Here is an 11,640-nt window from a genome sequence, read left to right as displayed (position 1 = left end):
GTTGTTATTGATTATTGTTATTGGATACTGACCTTCTTCCAAGCTTGTCACTGCTTTTAGTCTGAGGTTAGGTTTGTCACTTATTGAATATATCAGGTCAGTTATACTCATACTACAATTCTGCACTTTGCATGAAGATCTTGGAGTTGAGTTTCTATAAATGACAGTATCTCGCATTGATAATGTACCCATTTTCCGGATATAGCTATCACTTATCCTTGGTAGTTTTGAACTCGTACGCTGTTTATGTATATTCAAATAAATGTTGTCTTTGTTTTGTACCAGCTTTGTAATTTAAATCTTAGTGGCTCATGACTTGTACTACCAATCCTTGGGGTATTTAATGGAAGTCTAGTTATTTCATTTATTGATTATTTATAAATCTCCATTAGAATTGTGGTATCTATTGTCTGGTTACCTAATGGGTTGTGTTAGGTGCCATCATGACTAGGTGGATTTTGATTTGTGACAAAGAAAGACATTGTTTGACATGTCTCTTGGTGATTGAATTGACAATAAGTGATGTATGAATATCATAAACCGGGCGGGTTGCCTCAAAAGTTAGTGATACGGAAGTGGAAATGGGAGAGCGCATCACTATGGACTTTGTGGTAGGCTTACCACGGACCTTGAGGAAGTATGATGATATTTGGGTCATTGTGGACCGGTTGACTAAGTTTGCACATTTCATTCCGGTGATGACTTCCTACTCTTCAAAACTGTTGACTCAAATTTACATTCGGGAGATTATCCGTCTGCACGGTGTGCCTATTTCTATCATATCATGCTGGGGCATGTAGTTCACTTCACACTTTTGGAGTTTCATACAATATGAGTTGGGCAAGCGGGTCAAGCTGAGTACCATGTTTCACCCTCAGCCGGATGGACAGTTCAAGCGGATAATTCAAATTTTGGAGGACATTTTGAGGGCTTGCTCTATTGATTTCGGGGTCAATAGGACTCATTTCTACATCTAGCGGAGTTTGCCTACAACAACATCTACCAGTCGAGTATCGGGCCTTATATGGCAGACGATATCGTTCTCCGGTTGGATAATTTGAGCCCAGTGAGGCTAGAATTTTGGGCACAGATTTGGTTCGTGATGCTTTGGGAAAGGTGAAAGTGATTCTGGAGCAGCTTCGTACAGTGCAGTCCAGGCATAAGAATTATGATTATAGGAAGGTTCTGGATGTGGCTACAAGGAGGGTGAGAAGGTTCTTCTCTAAGTGTCGCCTATGAAGGGCATGATGCAATTTGTGAAGAAGGGAGAGTTGAGCCCGAGGTTTATTAGCCCATTTGAGATTTTGGAGAGAGTTGGGGAGGTTGCTTATAGGCTTGCATTGGCTCCTAGCCTAGCAGGGGTACAGCCGGTATTTAATATTTCCATGCTTCAGAAGTACCTTGAAGATAGGTCATATGTTTTGGACTTCAACACGGTGCAGCTTGATGAGAATTTGACTTATGAGGATGAGTCGGTGGCTATTTTAGACTGGTAGGTTCAGAATTTGAGATAGATATTCCTTTTGTGAAAGTACGTTGGAGAGGTCAGATTATTGAGAATGCTACTGTAAGGCCCCGTAAAAAGTTTCAAAGGAAAAATAATGTTTCATGGCAAAAGAAGGCGTTTCTGCGGCCCACTATGCGGTCGCAAAATCACTATACGGACCGCATAATGGTCGCAGAGTGAGATAGGAAAGGGGAGGTTTGGAGACCAGATTTGCGGTGCATTATCCAACCGCAGACCAATTCTGCAGTGCATTATGCGACCGCAGAACAGGTGTTATATCCCATATTTTCGTACGTAAAAGTATGACATAAGTAAATTGATGAAAGCTCGGAATTGAGATATTACATCCCACATTTTCGTACGCTAAAGTTTCGTCGTAAGTTAATCGACGTAAGTTCGGGAATGGGATTATTTTGAGATTATAAGCATTTTGCTATTTCAAACAAGTGATGAGTAAATTCGTGAAGGAGAGAGGGTAAGAAAATCAAAGAAAATGAATTTCGTCAAAGTTTGACATTTTGGGATAAAATACGGCCCGAGCTAAAATACCCGGTATTTATGGACTAATACCATACAAGGTTCCACATGGCCATGATAGTGAGGTATATAAAGTGTGTTAAAAGTTAGTAGTATTTTAAGTAAATTAAAATAATTTTTAATTATGTGGATAATCGGGTAATTAATAATTTTTGGTCGGAGATTAATAAAGTAATTATAAAATTTTGGATAAGTTTGACCCCACCCCCTAACCTGGTAGCCCATGTAGTGACTCTTAGTCATTAAAAATAGGTGGCAAATAGGGGACTTTAGGCCAAAGCTTAGTCATCCTAATGTGGGGCCCACAAGGGCATAATCTTAAAAGCCTTTCTTACATTATGTAGTAAGATAAATTGGCTTAGTAACGTATTTCTCAAATAAGACATCTCCATACATCAAAAAAACAGAGGTTATAGTGCTAAGTAATGGTGGAAAAGCTTCATCAAACTCCTTCATAAAAGATTAGATGTTAGCAAAGTGGTTTTGCTACAAAAATTATACGAGACTACGTAATGTTATAGCAATGAGATTTTATGATTCTAAAAGATCTTTTCCTACTTTGATCTGCCGTTACGTGTTGTCACATTTGACATATGTTAGAGGGATTGTCAAGAGAATCGGTACAGGTATGTTAAGGCTATACCTTCTTTATTTTTGGCATGATCTATACGACACGAACGAAATAAGAAAATGCACAACTTCCATAAATGACTCTATTCATAGAAATACTAGAGATGCTTATGTTCTTGATTCCCCATGTGTCATATTATTTTATCATCTATTCATGGGTCTCAAAAATACGTACGTTGGTAAAGTTTATTTTATGATATTAATTAGAGGCATAATGGTCTTATGGCGTACCGAGAGATTTTATTAACGTATTTCATATGCATTTCATGCATTTATACATGCATATTGACCTATGACCAGATGGCATTATATACGCGTATATATATATATATATATATATATATATATATATATATATATATATATATAGGAAAAGTTATGGCGTTATATACGCACCACCACCTGATCAGCTGGTATACGTTGATGATTTGCCCACAGTGGCTGAAATGATATGATGGAATGCCCTCAGAGGCTTGATGATGTTGTGAACGCATATACCTATGCACGGTATGATATTTATACGCATATGCATGACACTATAAAAATGAAATGATTCACAGAGCTATGTAGACGTACATGTCGAGTCTTGATTAGTATGGCGGGGCCCTGTCCCGACCTTTATGATATTTATGTACTCTTAGAGGCTTGTAGACATATGTCGCGCACGTGAAATATTGTACGGCCTTATCGGCCTATGTTCAGTGTAATTTTGGTCTTATAGGCCAGTATATCATATGTGTAAGTTTGCATTCCCTCATGCTTTACTTCGGTTCATTTACCTATGATGGAATGATACGAAAGATACGTTATGTTGGTACTCGGTTGAGTAAGGTACTTGGTGCCCGTCGTGGCCCATCGGTTTGGGTCGTGACAAAAGTGGTATCAAAGCCAGGTTCTGTCCTAGGGAGTCTCCAAGCCGTGTGTCATGCCACAAACTCAGGGAGCGCGACCGGCGCTCAACCGAGAGAACCCGGCCAAGCAAGCCTATTAGACTTACTTCTACCAAAACTCATCCATGAATAAAGAGGAGATGTACTCCATTAATCAATCACTGAAAAGATTTTATTAACAACTTCCTTTTCATTTCCATTAATAGCTTCATTCATAATTTCCAAAACATTACGAGTTTATAGAATTAATGAAAAACATAATGTCCAAGTACCAACATTTCAAGTTCAATTCCCAACATCAACCATAACCCACAACCTGTCTACGGAGCCTCTAAATACAATAGAAAAGTAATATGGAAATGCCGGCAACAAGGCCCCGACTATACCTCAAAATACTGTACATGAGAAGCAAAAGATACATGACCCCGAAATGAAGTGGGGCTCACCGAGTCAGCTAAAAAGAGTGTACTGCTATCACTGATCAATGCCGCCTGCTGAAGAACCACCTGCATCCATTAAAGATGCAGCGCCCCCGGCAAAAAAGACGTTAGTACTGTCGAATAGCACTAGTATGTATAGCTAAAAATCCTCTTTCAAAATAGAATGCCCATATAAGAAAAGGCAACACATAGAAACAGCAAGTCACAATCAACAATATCCAAACGTTCAGTTAAAACATAGTAATTTCCAAAATACAAACTTCATATATAATTTTGGTTGGGAGATCATTAGCACCGATATATCACCGTTTTTGTTAGCACGGAGTCCGATCACGCCCGATCGGCTAGGCCATCTCCCCACGAACAATGTGGTTTGACATGTGATGCAAAAGAAAGTTGTTACCAAGAGTAGTACCACCATATGCGCAATATGGCGTCTGATCTCCACCCGATTAGCTAGACCGCCTTCCCACATATGCCATGCGCGTTGACTTTTCCAATCCACAAAGGTTCCAGTTTTATCCCAATTAAGGAAAATAATATCACAATCCACCCCTACACCGGCACGTGTAGTTTCAGGTGTGGGCCTTATGACCCACCCTTCCTCGGTATTGCTAATGATGCTCCCAAAAATAGTTTTGATTTGATTTGCAAACAGAAATATCATAAATACAATTGTACTCACCTCAACATCTTTCACATTGTATGAATTCTCATTAGTATTTTCAGTCATTCACAACGACAATATTTCCTTGGCTCATTAGGCCATTCACAAGATTCTTTATTTCTGGCATAATGGCCATATTTCATATTCCACACTTTCACCTCTTTCAATTTCAAAGATCACCATCAAGTATCAACATTTAGGATATTTTAAAAATCATATACTTCAAATCCATTTGAAATGGAAACTTCAAACACAAATGGTTTCTTTCCAAAGAATGAAGCATACCAACCAACAATAGAAACACACATGAAAAATCATAAACAGTCAATACACCATTTACTCTTGCAATACTCTTCCCCAGAAATGACAATGTACAATTTCAACACGTGAGTATATAGAACTCGAATCACACTGGATATATTTATAAATCAAAGCATTAGTTAAAGCAACCACTAATGGGCATGAATCTAGTACAAAAGCTTTTAGACAATTCTATCTTTCATTGAAACACGACTCAAAGCTATAACCTTTTAATATGTAACCCACACTTTGAAGCTTACAGAAACATTATGGAATTCAATTCCAAGAGAGAAAGTTTAGCCAACATACCTCAATTGCGCTTCTTTAGACTCTACAATTTTCCTGAACCCTTAGCAACCTCAATCTATTTTAGCAATATACAAATTGAACCCAAAATTAGGAAAACGTTCATGGTTCTAGTTCACTTCTTATTTTTCCCACATTCTTTACCACATGCATGCAAGATAAACGACCCTCACACCCATGGACCATCTTCTTAATACCTCATTATAGCTATGTTTGAAATTAAGAGCTGGGGTGATGAAGTCTTACCTTGTTGGATGAAGAATTTGTTACTCTACTTGAATATTTCCAAGCTTTGAGTGATGGTTGAAGATTAATTGGTGGAAATTAGGCCCTCCCTCTAGAACCCTCTCTCTCTCTCACACTAGAAATATGAGAAATGAGCTTCAAAATGGGCTAAATGGGTGTTTTAACGGGATGGGGGTCGGGTTTTAAATTAAGAAAAATGTTGCCCCAACACAGGTCTGTGGTCGCATATGTGATCGCATAATAGTTATTCCATTATGTGACCAGTATTCGACCAGTATGCGGTCCGCATACTCATTCTGCGGTCGCATAATGCACCGCAGAACTCCCTCCGCAAAAACTTAAGAGGGATTATGCGATCGATATGCGGTCCGCATATCGATTATGCGATCACATAATCGACCGCAAAACTGACCTCAAGTTGGCCAAACTTACTGCTTCACTCTGCGGCCATTATGCGGTCCACAGAGTGATTATACGGCCGCATAATGGGCCGCAGAAATGCATTCTTCTACTAATATAATGCAGGGATCTATCTTGGCACCACGAAACCGCGGGTTTTTGGTTTAAATTTTTATGGGTCCTTACATCCTCCCCCACTTAAGATCATTCGTCCTCGAATGAGGATCAAGGTTTGCTTAACATAGTTTTAGCTGTACCACATAACATCAGCCCCAGATTTGCCTAACTTTCTGAAAATTTCGCCAGAGTTTTCTTTGTAATTTAGGCCTATTCACCTGTCAGAGTAACACCAAAACAATTCCTAACAACACATCCATAATTTGACAAAATATCACCATGTATAACAACGTCACTAATCTTATCATTACAGGCATTATACTATCAAGAGTGGTATCTGGACTTGAGCTGCACATATTTAAATCATAACACACAGAAGTACATTTCAAATCATAATCATTTAACTATACACTCAAGTGGAAAATTTTTATTTCCTTAACACTTTTTCCCCTCCATGAGGTCTTCTCGACTTACAGACTTCGCCATAACACATTAACGGAGAATATCTCAACTCCCGGACTTTTCTAACAAGGATAGCAAATAGTTGCTCTTCACAATCCCATTATCCCTTATCTTCACCTTATTAGACATAGACAAATGAAACATCGGGTACACGGAGAACAATAATAGGGAAACATCATACTCAAAGTTTAGCCTATTTCCTTTCAAAATTCCATAAGGACTAATGTGACTTCACATACTTTACCTTTATTAACAATTCACATAGCACCCTCATGCAAAAAATATTGAGAATAACCCATTCACTTTCTTCAACTCTAAATCTCCATGCCAAACACCCAAACTAAACCTTTGGCAACCTCCAACAATTTCTCTAAGATGTGCTAGCTCGACTATGACCATAAAATTTCCTATCCCATATATTTGATCACGGGATGATGCTTCTTGTTTGACATTCCTGAACCTACAATACTCGATAGGTTTGCTACAAACAGGAACAACGAGGTTCGAGATTCACTGGAAATATTCAAGAATCCATCAACGTGCTGAGCACGGCATTTCAGGAGGTTATATCCTAAGAGACATGAAGGTCACTACCAATAGCGTTGACTTGGAGATTCATTGTGGTGACACCATCGGTTCAACAAACGAGTCATAGAGTTGCCTAGTAGGCATAGATAATGTAGGGATCAGGTTCATGATTAGGAAATTTAAATAAATGAGTCATTTTAGACACATGACATATGGGAGGCATGGTCTGGAGGATAAAGACATTAGCGTCAGTTATTCTTGGAATACTATGAGCCAGGAAAAGGACAACAACAATTGTTTCATTCCATACGTGCCTTGTTTGGCAATAGTAGGCCTCAAAGAGAGATAGCACTTATGTGACACCAGTCGGCTCTTGGAATGTAGGGAAAATCAGTTTAACTCGAAATGAGAATATTCTAGCACCCTGAATATGATATGGGTTTCAAGATACACAAAGTTGCATTACACTCTTAACAGTAACTAGCACAAGGAATCTATGCCACAAGCTTACGAGGATGAAAAGAAGTTGAACACTTGTGAGATTATTATCATTCCCACAGCTTAACCTTTACCAATATTTGATCCTATGTGAGAGGACTAGAGATACGACGAGTTTGTCTTTCAATTCAATATGCTCATCATAAAGCTGTTCAACTTTCAATCTCACACAAGTGGAATCATGTAACTAGGACATCTTAATGTTGGATGAAATCATGTATTAGTTAGAGAGAATGAACACTTTGCCGTGAGCTAGACATGTTTTTTCCATAACAACTCTCCAGTTGCCATTTCAGTCCAATTCACGGGCAACCACAATACTGGGAACAAGGTGAGTTACTAACTGAGGCATGATCTAGGTGGACATGAAAGTCATACTGAGATGGGTAAACAACAAGACCTCCATGTGACGAATTTGTGATAAATCTCAAGTTGCTCAGAAACTTTATGCGGATAAGTGGCCCCTTTCAATTGGCATGTACGCACATGATAGGTACTAAGATATACTCTCATGTTACTAGACAATGAAAAGGATTCATGATACTATTCATAAAGGAGTAGAATAATTGTTCCAACCATAGAAGTCATATATACCGGAGAGGAAAACAGTGACTCAAGAAGGATCTCAACACTAGGCTACTTTCCATTGGATATGATACCGCATAGGTAAATATTATGGTGATGCATGTATAGGTACAAATGAGCAGATGTTATCCATTTGAATCAAAAGGTTCTGTACGAAATTCACCAGGTATGGTCCCTTGTTGAGAATTTAGGGAAGTAGTGGGAAGTATTAACCTAGGGCTATAACGCAATTCAAGGAACCCATTATAGAACTCAATTTCTCAAGAGGTTGTAAATATAAGGAATTGTGATAAAGAGGCTTCACGAATACTGTGCCTCGTTCTAAGAGTAGATACAAAGAACGACTCATAAAGTTGTTTCGGTTCTATCGCAACTTCCATAGTAACATAAGAGGTGACATATGACAAAGTGGAACCGGGATCAATAAGAACATACACATCATGAGATCAGACAGTCAATATACCTGTAACCGCATCTGGATAAGAACTCAAACATTTGATGTCTCCTCATAGCATAAAACCTGTTGGGCCCTCCCGAGCTCTGAATACCACCCCTAGTTGTTCCACGCCCTGCAAGCGTTATAGTGCCTCTAGCTGGGGGAGGCATTGTGGATGTAGTAGCTCAGAACTGGCTGGCTGTGCTATACCCTTGCCCATGCTCTGGCGAGACAAATAACAATCTCTTTGAAAGTGGCCTGTCATACCACACTTGTAGCATACTTTTGTACCATAGTGGCACACTCCTGGATGGCATCTCCCACACTTCACACAACGGGGATGAGGTCCGCTGAACTGACTCGTCTCACTGACCTGATATTTACCCTTTTTGCATACATCATAAGCATACCCCTTATCCTTCCTCCAAACTTCCAATGCGGGATTAACAATTCCAGCACCGGATTGTTGTGTGGGCCTTTGGAATTGCCCAAAGATACCACCTCTAACGCGCTGCTGAGCATACTCACAACATGACGCCAAATGTTCCTTCCCGCATGACGGACATAACTTGATGGGTGTACCCAACCCAGGGCATTTGTTCTTCTTGTTCCCCCTCTTTCCACAGCCATAACATATTTCAAGTGTCATCCAACATGTTCCCAAGTGTCGCTTCTTGCAAATCACACAATCTGGCTCATTTGCACCAACAACCCTCTTTTGTTTCTTAGATTCTCTCACCACATGATCTGATGGTGCGGTGATAATGGTAGGAATAAGAACACTTCCCTTAGCAACAAGTTCTTCCAACCCCTCCACTGCTCGATGCATTCTCCCAACAAACTCTTGTGTAATCTCCCCCAGATTCAATGGAGCGGTCATTCCCTCCTCATTGTTTTTAAATCGTGGATTACTCATATGAAAAATATCATAAGACATAACGAGGAAATTAGCTTCCTTTATTGAGCTCTATCGCACGATATGGAGTATCAAAGAAGTGTGAAATTCCTAAATGTCCAAGTAGCCTCCTCATTATAGATGTGGTCGACAACACACTGATAAGAAGGACTCTACTAGACACGGCTCCGAGACATCCTAGGACACTTTAAAACCTTAGGCTTTGATACCAAGTTTGTCATGCCCCAAACTCAGGGAGCGCGACCAGCGCTCAACCGAGAGAACCCGGCCGAGCAAGCCTATTAGACTTACTTCTACCCAAACTCATCCATTAATAAAGAGGAGATGTACTCTACTAATCAATCACTGAAAAGATTTTATGAACAACTTCCTTTTTATTTCCATTAGTAGCTTCATTCATAATTTCCAAAACCTTACGAGTTTATAGAATTAATGAAAAATATAATTTCCAAGTACCAACATTTCTAGTTCAATTCCCAATATCAACCATAACCCACAATCTGTCGACGGAGCCTCTAAATACAATAGAAGAGTAATATGAAAATGCCGGCAACAAGGCCCCGACTATACCTCAAAACACTGTACATGAGAAGCAAAAGATACATGACCCCGGAATGAAGTGGGGCTCACCGAGTCAGCTAAAAAAAGTGTACTGCTATCACTGATCAATGCCGCCTGCTGAAGAACCACCTGCATCCATTAAAGATGCAGCGCCCCCGGCAAAAAGGACGTTAGTACTGTCGAATAGCACTAGTATGCGCATGTCTCGATAGACAGGTCGAGAGTCCTCCAAGTAGGCGATCAGCTTAGTGGAAGATGTCGGTGCACTCCATTTGCTCCAGAGTTGCTTATGTGGTCAGTATGACTAGGACATGTATTCATTAGTATGGTGGGGCCCTATCCCGACTTTTAAGACATTTATGTACTCTTAGAGGCTTGTAGACATATGTCGCGTACTTGAAATATTGTACGGTCTTATCAGCCTATGTTCAGTGTAATTTTGGTTTTATAGGCCAGTATATCATATGTGTAAGTTTGCATTCCCTCATGCTTTACTCCGGTTCATTTACCTATGATAGAATGATATTCATGTAAATTATGTAAGTCCCGAGTGGTTCATTATAAAATTGGCTATTCAAAGTAAGATTGAGTTGAAAGATATATGTTCAGCAAGTATCTCAAATGCTTTATTTATGTTATGTTGTCAATTGAGGATGTATTAAAATATGGGTTGTACATTAATAATGTTTCGAATTCAAGTCAAGTTCAAACGAATGCTATTATGCCAAATTTTGTGAAAAATATCTAGGTGCCATAGATCCTTAATTGCTCACATATGTACTACATGCCTTTGATTTGAAATGTTATTATTGTTGTTGATGATGTTGATGTTAGGAAGTGAAAAGGTGAGCATTAGACACTAAATATGGCCAACGTGCCAAGAATGATTATATAATTATGGCCATTAGTGTCAATGAAATGTAAAGATGTGAAAGAAGTATGAAATGCGATGATTGATATAAAAAGGTTGATGTCTCGAATAAGACAGCCTAGCCGATCAGGTCGTGATCGGACACCATGCTGCACACATGTGGTGATTGTGCTGGAAATTATAATTGAAAATGGTAATTGTGGTCGATGTCCCTAATGGATAGCCTAGCCGATCGGGTCGTGATCGGACTCCGTGTTAAAGACAGTGGTATTGACATTGAAAGTAATTGTAGTTGATGTCTCTAATGAGATAGCCTAGTCGATCGGGTCGTGATCAAACTACGTGCTGAGAGTACGGTGGTATTGGTATTGTTAATAATGGTATTGTGAACACTTAGTATATCGATACTAAAAATATCCCAATGTGAGATATGGAAATTAATTTGAACATTGTCTTGATTCTAAATTGAGGTTTGATGTTGATTAAGGCTACCATTGACATTATGATTATCTTGTTTGTATTATTTATTATTCTATTGAGGGGGTGTTTAGTTATACATACTTGTGCTATTTGACAGTACTAACGTCCCTTTTGCCGGGGGCGCTGCATCTTTAAATGGATGCAAGTGGTTCCACAGCAGGAGATATTGATCAGTGATAGCAGTACACCTTCTTCCCAGCTAACTTGGTGAGCCCCACTTCATCCCGGTGTCATGAATCATTTGTACGTTGTGTATTCTGTTTG

This window comes from Nicotiana tomentosiformis, chromosome 12 (genome assembly GCF_000390325.3).
Source record: "Nicotiana tomentosiformis chromosome 12, ASM39032v3, whole genome shotgun sequence".
In the NCBI taxonomy this organism is placed as follows: domain Eukaryota; kingdom Viridiplantae; phylum Streptophyta; class Magnoliopsida; order Solanales; family Solanaceae; genus Nicotiana; species Nicotiana tomentosiformis.
The sequence above is the reverse complement of the archived record's forward strand: the minus strand, read 5'-3'. Positions refer to the sequence as shown.